This window comes from Ambystoma mexicanum, chromosome 1q (assembly GCF_040938575.1).
Source record: "Ambystoma mexicanum isolate Mex_15411 chromosome 1q, UKY_AmexF1_1, whole genome shotgun sequence".
Classification (NCBI taxonomy): domain Eukaryota; kingdom Metazoa; phylum Chordata; class Amphibia; order Caudata; family Ambystomatidae; genus Ambystoma; species Ambystoma mexicanum.
In genome coordinates, this window is record NC_090922.1 from 219401221 (window position 1) to 219411775 (window position 10555).

The 10555-nt window shown below is 43.1% G+C and overlaps 1 long non-coding RNA gene across 1 annotated transcript in view; it reads left to right on the forward strand.

Moving 5' to 3' along the window:
• Positions 1–5852, forward strand: part of LOC138526794 (uncharacterized) — a 33567-nt gene extending 27715 nt beyond the window's left edge. Inside the window, exon 3 of the long non-coding RNA XR_011283735.1 lies at positions 3254–5852. This is a non-coding gene — a long non-coding RNA (uncharacterized lncRNA). The remainder of the gene's footprint in view (positions 1–3253) is intronic.
• The last annotated feature ends 4703 nt before the right edge of the window (positions 5853–10555 follow it).

Here is a 10555-nt window from a genome sequence, read left to right on the forward strand (position 1 = left end):
AGTGCCCGGAATTGGAGCTCTGACGGCACCCGGCAGCGCTGTCCTCTGAGCGGGGCTTGTTACAGCTAGCTTATGAGGGCCAGAGTCTCCCAGTGCTGATTGAAGGGGCGTAAGACTGTGTTTCTCTATGTTTCTCTATGTTTATCTAAGTTCTATGTTTCTCTATATTTTGCATTTCTCTAAGTTTTGTGCTTTGTAATCTTCTCTAACTTGAATACCAAATGTATATGAAATTCACTGTTTAGAATAAATACTAAAACTTATTAAAGGTGTCATTTGTCACTAGCATGAGATCACTGCTCAGCACAATAGAACCTGTATTTTGGGCTGAATTGGGTATTTTCTGCTCTCAAAGGGCTGGCCCCGAGGAAGATTTTGCCCATATCAAGACATTTGGTGGCAGAGGTGGGATTTGTGCAGAGCAGTGCCTTGCTGTGAAATGACAAATTGTGTGAGAGAACACAGTGCAGAGTGAGGAGCAGGCTGTCGCATTTCCTTGGTGGTCTCACTGCAGCTCTGAGACTTCAAAAGACAGCAGCGTTGTGCCGGCTTGCCATGGCCGATAGCTTGTGTGGTTAAGACTCCCTTCAGTAAATCAGTCGTGACTGACTTATTGCTTGGGAATGGAGCCAGGGAGTACATGGCGATAAACAAGCGGGAAATGGCTTTGTTTAAAGCGCTCCGATGAATGGTCAAGAAAGATGTATGTTCAATTAGGAAAGAATTTTATCATGCGGTTTCCCCAGTTTAAAGTTGTAATTTGAAATGCAAAGTGAGACGGAGTTCTCAACTCTATTCTGTCATGAGGGCAGGGAAAATAGTTCCGAGGATTTGACATGCAAATTGTGAATAGTAATCTAACCATTGACTCAGCCCCAGTGTGCTAGCGAGTGGGGGGCTGTAATGTACGGAGGCGAAGGTTCGCTTTTTTAAGGTATGCTTTTGAAGTGTTGACATTCCTGAAGATAACGTGGGGAATGAGCCGTGCTTAGGAGAAAGAGTAACATCTGTGCTGAGAGCCTAAAGGGTTTGTTTTTATTTTGGCAACTGTAAATTCCATGTGCTGGTGGCGAATTCTGTTTAAAAGAAACACACTAAAATGGTTATATTGCATTTTAAGCTGTGCCATGTTTATAATGGGTGAGAGACTCACTTAAAAAAGAAAGTGAGTGATGTTATTTGGATTTTCGATTTTTGTGTATTGATTTGAAATTGCAGAATCAGTTTGCAATGGTTTGGGAAAAAACAATTTATATTTTTCTAAATTGCCTCTAAATTGCCCCTGGAGTATTTTTGACTGTTCCCACGCTATGCCATGGATTTGTACTGTTGCGTTATAAGTGATGTATGTTTTTGGAAATAGTGACCTGTTGACTGTGGTACATGGTGAAAAATGTTGTGCACACAATAACAGCCCACAAGCAATATAGAGTGTGGGTTGCTCTTGCAGAAAAAAACGTGTAGGGAGCTGCACTAAACATGGCATTTTTTTTTTTAAATGCACTGAAATAAGTGGTTATATTCTGGCAATGGTACAACAGAATGAAAAATCTGTGTGTGATAAGATAGCACAAAGATTTAGTGGGTTACGGGTTCTTTTGAAAGATCGCACATTGCATTGGAGTGAGCTTGTGAAGCCAAACTACAAGCTTACGAGGAAGAAGAGAAAAAAAAACGTATGCTTTTAAATGGGATATTAATCAGTTCAAAACAGGCTAAAAGACGCTTTGACATTTTGCTAAATTACATGGAGTAGAATCTGATGACAAGAAAGTGCCTCTTTTGAAAATAAGAGTCTTGCTGTGTGTGCAGAGCTTGTGCCTTGAAGATAACTTGCACTGTCTTGGGCGAGGTGCGCGAAGAAAAAAAAAAACTGTTGGAGGAAGGCAAACAAAAAGCAGAATACTGCACTCCTGTTTAGTGAAATGGTGCTTCAGATATGAGAGCTTTTCTGAGTTGCTGGAGAAAAACAGTGCAGGAAAGAGTTAATCTGAATGAACTGTCTGAAACGAGTGCCTTTCCATTGAAGCCGCCACAGTGTAAGAGTTATAGGCAAAGAGATAAGCTTGCTGCGCGAAAGATAAACAATGACATTCCTGCATTCCATCCCCTGTGAGAGACACGTCAGTGTGAGCAAAAAACTGAGGAGAGGGGGTGCAAAGACAGAAATGCTGATCAGAAATAAAGAATTTGCCCAGTATCAACACTGGAAGGAAATCAAAGGCTGCATGCAGGATGGCAGATGGGCACATCACATCTGAACATTTGGGGAACCTGTGCATCTGTGAATGGGCTAAGAAAAGACAGCTGCCCAGTTCAAGAGACTCCGTGCAAACTGCATTCCCATGCACCATGTGATGTGATGTGAAGTGAAGCGACATTGCTGTGCAAGCTGCATTCCAGTGCTCCATGTGATGTGAACTGAAGTAAAGCGCTGTGCACTGGAGAAGAAACCTCTAGGCGCTTTGAGAAGAGAGAATACACAGCTGGCAAAATGCAAGCTACATTGCCAGGGCTGGAGTAACTGACAAAGACATTATGGCATTCCACATGAACACTGCACATTAGCCATGATCCAGAAGCCTCACGGCTTAGTGCAAGAATGAGTGATTTGTTGAATCAACAAAAGAAACTGACTTAGACTATCGCGCTCAAAGGGGTGGGCCAAGAAATCAGCAAACACCCTTTGAGAAAATGATAAGTGAAAAAACCAGAGGCTTGAAAGACACTAGCTGTATGGAGAAAAATAAACAAAGCTGCTTGTGCAACTGCAGGCGGTATTGGACTGAAGGACTTTACCTTTGAAAAATGGAGTGATGCCAGCAGGGCAAACTAAATCAAGATCATGAGACACTGGAAGCAAGTTGGCGCCTGGCATTCCTGATCGCTTTGGTGAAAAAGAAAAGCATTGTGCGACCTGGGTACTTATATGGCTTTTGTAAAAGCACAGATCAGTCTGAGGTACCATTGACCAACTATGATCGCATTGCACAAATGAGTTTGTGATTAGGCAGTTACACCCCGTATGGTTGAGTGTAAATAAGCCCCCATAAACATACAGAAGGGTGTCAAATAATTGCAGTAGCAATGATAAAGTGTGTAGTTACCTGATGAGACGTCTGAAGATGGGGGTGGTGTTCATGGGAAGGGGTGGATAACGCTGATATTGAAGTTTTGATGACATCCTAATGTGAAGAATAACGACATTGTACTTTTGATGGCACCCTAACATTTCTGTTTGTATTTTGCCTAGGCAAAAAAAAGCAAGACAATAACAGAAGTAGATGTGTGCAATTTGTGGGTGACACTGATCAGTCAAGCAAACTGTGCTCAGAGAAAGCGAGTCAACTTTAAACGTGTCCTGCACCGCACTCAATGCTGCTAACATGCATGACATATGAGGACATTTGTTCTGCAACCTGCGAAAGGTGTGCAACAGAGTAATAACTTTTGCTGAACTGGCACGGTGCACACTTGGCTAATTATCAAATATTTGATGCTACACATTCAAATGATTCAGTTGCTGGAAATAACTTAATTGACATGTCTTGCCTTTCTTGTTTAAAGGACTGTGGACAATGAGTTGTGGACTGTAACATCATGCACCACAAACAGCTGTGTGACACAGCACTTGAATGCTAACACATTGAAAAATGGTTTTTGAATGCACTTTTTGAGATGAATCTGAAAAAACGAAATGGTTTTGCTCTTCCAACTGAATTGCTTTAACCAGAGATGCTTTGCTTTTTGAAAAAAAAAAAAAACTTCTACGTTGCACGTAGGCAGGAAAATGATTTATGAATTGTTGGGGCAGAAGAATTATGCAAGCAGGAGCGTAATTTATTTTGAGATAAAATGAGTGCGCACATCAAAGTCACCTCTGCGTAGGTTAAGATCCTTAATTGAAGTAATGCTGCCAAGTGTGTGAGCTCCAATTTGAAATGGTAATCTTTGAAACACTGGATACTTTTACAGTCAGTTTAAGGCGGGTAAATGAAACCATGACTGACTAGTTATTTGATTTTATGACACATAGTGTGTGACACGGTTTTTTGTTAAACCAACCAGTTTCATGTTTTTGTGGGGACAGCTGTCTCCAGCACACTATTGCAAAGAGTCATCTTTTTGATTGTAGACATTTGGAATAATTCTTTGGAAAAGCGCTACAGATGAGTATCCACATGGAATTGCTAGCGTACTGGCCTGGCACATTGTCAGACATCTTTTGTCACTGACTCATATGACTGGTGTCTATGAAGTCATAGGCCCAAATGTTTCAGTGAATGGATACAACGATTTGTTTATTTGTTTAATGTGATGTTTTTTTTTTCTGACCAAGAAATGCAGCGAGTGTTCTCGCCAAGATTTTATGGACTATAATTTGACTAAATGCATTTCACACAATGGTGTGATGAAACAGCCACTGCCGGATGGTAGTATGGTGTTTGTGGCAAAAACTAATATTGTATATGGTAGATATCCCACTTGAAGAAGGGTATTCTCCAAGTCACAATAGGTAGACACTGTGAACATGTTAGATTTCCAGTAGTAAGGCAACATTTAAATTGTAGGCTGGTAATGCACACCTCTATTATTACAGTGATACACTTAGACATAGATTTATCACGAGGCAATGTTTCCTTAGTACTACCAAGCTGCTACAAATGGAGTCAATTTCTATGGCCCATCACTAGAGTGCGCGTAGCTAGGGAGCTAGATTCATTAATTGCAGGAGCTTTATATGTTTGTGACATAGAAACTGTGCACAATAAGTTAGCCACTATGGGTTCTGATGCCAGCTCTGCTATAGAACTTTTGGCCTAGTGGGGCCCATTGATACGCCCAACACTGCTAGAAGTATTGGCAACCACTGAAGATGGCAGAATTTTAGGTATGAAGACATTTTTTTCTGCCATAGGGCAGGTCAACAAGACTGCTAAATACACACGATGCATGGTATGGCAAACATTGTTTAATAAGCAGGTGTTGGCTTTTTACTGAGTGGGGGCGACCATCTTCCACACACTGGCACGCAGAGCTACAGTTACCAGCATACATATGGATTAAATTGCTTGCTTTTGATTGCATGAATAACAAATGCCATGCTTTGATGTAAATTAGTAGAATTGTTTTTATTTAGATAACCTGGTGCCCATGGGTTCACCTTGTTCACGAAATTAGATGGTTTCTGGTTGGGTTCCACATACATGGGGGAAGTGTCTAATCACACAGCCCATAGCCACGTTTGAATGCCCTGGGATCAGGGGGGAGGGTAAGCCCTTAGAGTGAAAGGATGCCTGGTTTTAGAATTGGTAACCATACATAAATGCAATAGTGCATTGTAGATTAGACTACACTGGATTGCCTTGACATTCTAACTGCATGCTGCTTTTTAACTGACAATCAGTTATACAATAATTATTTAGGTATTGTTGTGTAGGCCAGGTTTTGGCTAGAGTAAATGTCCATGTTCACTTTGTGTAGGTATTGTTGTGTAGGCCAGGTTTTGGCTAGAGTAAATGTCGATGTTCACTTTGTGTAGGTATTTTTGTGTAGGCCAGGTTTTGGCAAGGGTATATGTCACTGTTCACTTTGTGTACATTTTTGTTTAGGTAGTGTTTTACCTTGCATGCCACGCTAACTAACCGCTAGAAGATAGTTTGCTTAAACCTCTTGCAAAGCCCCAAGGTCTTTATCACTGCACTAAATACTATATTGATGTGTATTAGTCAGCATTTGTCGCACACACGTTGAATAGGGGTGGAATGTAGTGATACACAAAATTGCAACCTTGCCAATCAGGGCTTTAGATGACAGCATTAGCCGCTGAAAGCCAATAGTGTATTCAAAGTATGTGCTAAAAATGCTGACAGTAGTCTGTTGTAGCACTTCCATTATGCAGTAGTGAGCTACAAGGAATATGCAGGCCTAGTATGAGTGATAGGTCACATTATGCATTGTTGATAGACAGGCAGGGAGAGGGCCCTAGCTCTGTAGCTAATAGACATTTTTGGAGTGTTTGGAACATTATGGCACCTATGTAGCGCTTAGATAGCAAGTCTTAAGCGCTATGAACACTAAGCTATGAGTGCATGCCTTTTAGAGCTTGCAGATGGGGTTAATACATCCCTGCTTCCCTTAGAATATTCTGCCTCACTAACGGTAGCCCTGCATGGCCCCAAGCTAATGTCCTTTTCTCTGGGAAGGCACTGATAAGACATTCCTGAGCTTTCGCGCAGATGGGAGCCAGGGAGGGGCTCAGAAGAAGGAGCAGTGGAAATTAACAGAGTTGGGTTTTTTCCATGAGCCAGCCTATATTTTGCACAGGGAAAGTTCTGGAACTGTGCGTCATGGACGGGCAGCACGAGATTATAAAATATGCATGCTCACATAACTCGGGTGGGAGATCGTCCTGTGGACTTGGTTCGAGCAAGATCAAGTGCCCGGAATTGGAGCTCTGACGGCACCAGGCAGCGCTGTCCTCTGAGCGGGGCTTGTTATAGCTAGCTTATGAGGGCCAGGGTCTCCCAGTGCTGATTGAAGGGGCGTAAGACTGTGTTTCTCTATGTTTCTCTATGTTTATCTAAGTTCTATGTTTCTCTATATTTTGCATTTCTCTAAGTTTTGTGCTTTGTAATCTTCTCTAACTTGAATACCAAATGTATATGAAATTCACTGTTTACAATAAATACTAAAACTTATTGAAGGTGTCATTTGTCACTAGCATGAGATCACTGCTCAGCACAATAGAACCTGTATTTTGGGCTGAATTGGGTTTTTTTTGCTCTCAAAGGGCTGGCCCCGAGGAAGATTTTGCCCATATCAAGACACCCTCCCAGGAGAATATATGGGTGCAGTTCACCCTGGAGACCCTGGTTGCCTAGGCAGTTAGTCAGCAGCAGGCTGGCCTGTGGTGGCAAGGCGGCACGGGCCAGAGGGGGTCATCTCTGTACCCGGTGCCCAAAAGGATGATTTATTATGATCAACCATATTGATTATTTACCTATAACCATGTTTTGTATCAATAAAATCCAACAGCCTTTTATTGCCAACGCTTGAACAAAGTGGTGTGGTAAGTATTTTTGGGGGAGGAGGCAAGGCCGGGAGGCTTGATGCCAACCCGCAAAATAACATATGTATGTCTGCTGCATATGGGTTCAACGGTTATGTGGATTGAAGGCGGGCGGCCAGCGTGAGGGAGGATGCTGGCCGGAGACATGTGGTGTGACAAGACAAGGCACAGGAAGACTATTCAATGGAGACACACTAGATTCATTTAAAAAATCAAAACAACCATTGTTAAAATATATGTTGGGTTTTATTTTAGATCTTAATTTCAATTGAACATAAATAATAAACATTACACATTGTAAAGTTCCGGTTGCAGCACATCCAGGGAAAATCCGCGGTATTGTCCACTGTCGCTGGGGAAATGTTGTCTAATGGCAAGTACCGCACAGGCAGGTATTACTCTCCGAACGCGGTGTCCGAGCCTCCCGTGAAGCCACCAAGTGAAGCAACGATAGGCCACCAGCCTGTACCACCTGTGAAAATGAAAGATGCAAACTGTATTAAAATGACAAAACTTTCTTATCACTGTCGATTCAGGTAAAAAATGTCATTCTGCTTTGAAAACAATTCTATCTAGAAAATGCACAATATGGAACCAATTTACATTCATTCGAATGATATGTAGATGTAATTTTATATGTGGGAGACGACCATGAAATAGTAGTGGCATCACTGACATCACAACCAGAGTATACTTACTCGTTACTCGGATTACGCGGACGAACAGTGCCGCGAAGTTCGTGCATAAGCACCATCATCATCCTCAACACGGTCAGTGAGAGGCAGGCTTCCCTGAACTCTGGCAGCTCGGTGATGCATTGCGGACTTGGCTCGCCTTCCGAAATGTAGGCCAAGCACCCGGAATTTTCACGGCAGCAGCAGTTCTCCTCCTCAGTTGGCATTAGCTCGCACCGATTGCATTTGCACCAGGTGGAGAAGCCGTCCATGCGACATGGTCCAGGCTCTTCATCCGTTGACTGGTCCTCCCAACTGCCGTCCGAATCCCCATCGGTTTCGCGTGCTTGCCTTTCCAGTAGTTCTTCCTCGGTGTACTCGGGCTCGTACATATACGGCATTATTGTAGCCATTGTGTGGTAAAGAAAGTAAAATAATTTACAGAGATGGTACAGGTGTTCACAAGGCCTAGAAGCGGCGAAGGTAGCTGACCAGAGCACAGAAACGAGTCACAGAATACTCAAAGTAACACAGAGAGAGTAATGGAATCGAAAATCTGCTGCTGTGTGTTGCGAAACGGTGTGTTTATACTTATTGAGGCAAGAGGCGTCCTGCCATTTCCATGGCGACACTTCATTAGCTGAGGCGCAGCGATTGTTGACACGAAACGTGCTTTGGCGTTGAGAAATGGGCGGTACGCGTCTGCTGATGTCAGGCTCAGGGGCGGGGGATTTGATTTAGTGCCGCAAAAGCAGGTGAGCCAGGGCGATGGGGGGAAATGATAGGATTATCGGAAAATGGCGGCTGATTTCGAGTGCGTTAATGGACGAAAAGTCGGGTAAGGTCCATAGGAAAGTTTTCTACGATCTACTGATTTATGCTTAAAAACACATGGCCGAACCGTAGGGACAATAAAAAAAAAGTCCCGGAACTATCCTTTAACACATGCACAACACAAAACAATAACCCAACCATAGGACCATTGTACATGCAGGACACTGACCTGCTAAAGTTTGTCCACGACTCGTGAGGCAACATATATGCAAACCTATTCTTCATACGTATAGACTGCAACAGAAGTGGTGTTTTAGAACATAGCTTTGCAAGGAGGGTCATCAGTGTTTGATATTTGGAGACACCATTGTAAGTGACATTAGAAGAAGTAGCCACGAGGAAGTCGGGGAACAAATAACTGTGTGGTTTTAAATTCATGAATGGTCACTATTAGTATGTATAGAGCAACTCTGTAGTCAGGTAAACCATGGGGGGAGGTATTTGTGTTTTTATAATAGTATATATAATGGCATAAGATGGAAACTGAATTACTTAAAGGGACTTCAGATCAGGCAAAGTGAGATAAAGTTATCTGCCCAGAATCACATAATTTACTTAAGTGGTGAAACAGGGATGTGGACTATTTTAGCACTTCTCCAGATATCTTCCTAGGCTTATTTGATATAAATATGTGTTAAGGTTTTTGTTGTGAAGTGCTTGTCTAGGTATGAGGGAAGACTGTGATGTCATGTTGAATGTTGTCCTCTGAATGATAGAATGTAGCGGTGAGGGTTCCAAGCCCAGGCAGTTAGGAAGCCCTCTGCCTGGGTGATGGGAGCCAGTGTTGTCCTATCCTGTGTATCTTACTTGTTTTTCATGTAAATTGCTTGTAATGTGCCTTGCAAGCCTGGTAATAAACCTTACAAGTAAACCTAAGAAGGCTCGAGGTCACTTTGTAACATTGGCAATGAGCTGGTCCAGAAGAAAAGGAACCTGCGTGTAAGGTGAAGAAACTAAGCTGGAGAATCTGCTGCGGGGGGTGCAGAAGGAGAAACAAGAGGACACACTGCCCCCAAAACAAAGTAAGACCCATCACCCAGGGCATAAGAGGGGAGCTTGGTTGGCCATAGCCCATAAGGGAAGGACAGTGGTACCTACACCCATGTCGCATAAGAATGACAAGGATGACAGGCTGTCTAAGTAGGAATCCATTATTAAGTAACTTGTCAAGGACCTTTTATGGTGCAGCTAGTGGTGAGGCCAGAGTTAGCATTGTTAACCTGTAATGGTAGTGTACAGGTGAAGCCCCACAGGAGCGCCGAGGTTGGTGGGTTTGACATATCTTGACATTGAGATATTGGCTGTCTCAAAGAACTGCAAAAGAACAGATGGGCATCGGAAGAAAAAGTTGGCGGTGTATAGAAGGAAAACGTTGTGCTATACCTCATTAGCAGGTCAGCCAACAAGGCGACCGTTGGTCAGCTGGAGCTCGTCTAGAGTTCGGCGCTGCTCGTAGGCGGCTGGGCGTGTTGGTGAAGGAAAGGAACGAAGTTCGTATAACGTTCCACTGAGCGAGTCTGATCACATTACTTTCGGGCAGTACTTTCAGCCATGGAAGTTCGCAAACCTTTACTCAGGAAGGATGGAGTAAGAAGGGAAGTGTTGCATCAGTCAATTAAAGATCCTGTGCGTGGAAAGTAACGTGATGATGTCACGTGTAGATGTGCCTGGAAAGGAAGTGGTATGGACAGTCAACAGCTACGTGTTACTCACGATGGAGTTGGCGTATGGAAACGTTTGTTGGTGCGTGGCAGGATGAGCAAGCAGTGGATAGTTGTGGCCCCGAGCAATAGCCCTTAGGGGATTCGCGGGCCTATGGGAAATGCGGTCTGTGCAGAGGAGTGGCATTTGAGCAGAGCAAGATTAATAGACGGAAGGAAAGGGACAATGCATGCTATGAACTCAGCAGCATGCAAGTTATATTCTTTATGTAAAGTGTGTTAAAGGATATAAACTATAACACTGTGCTTATGCT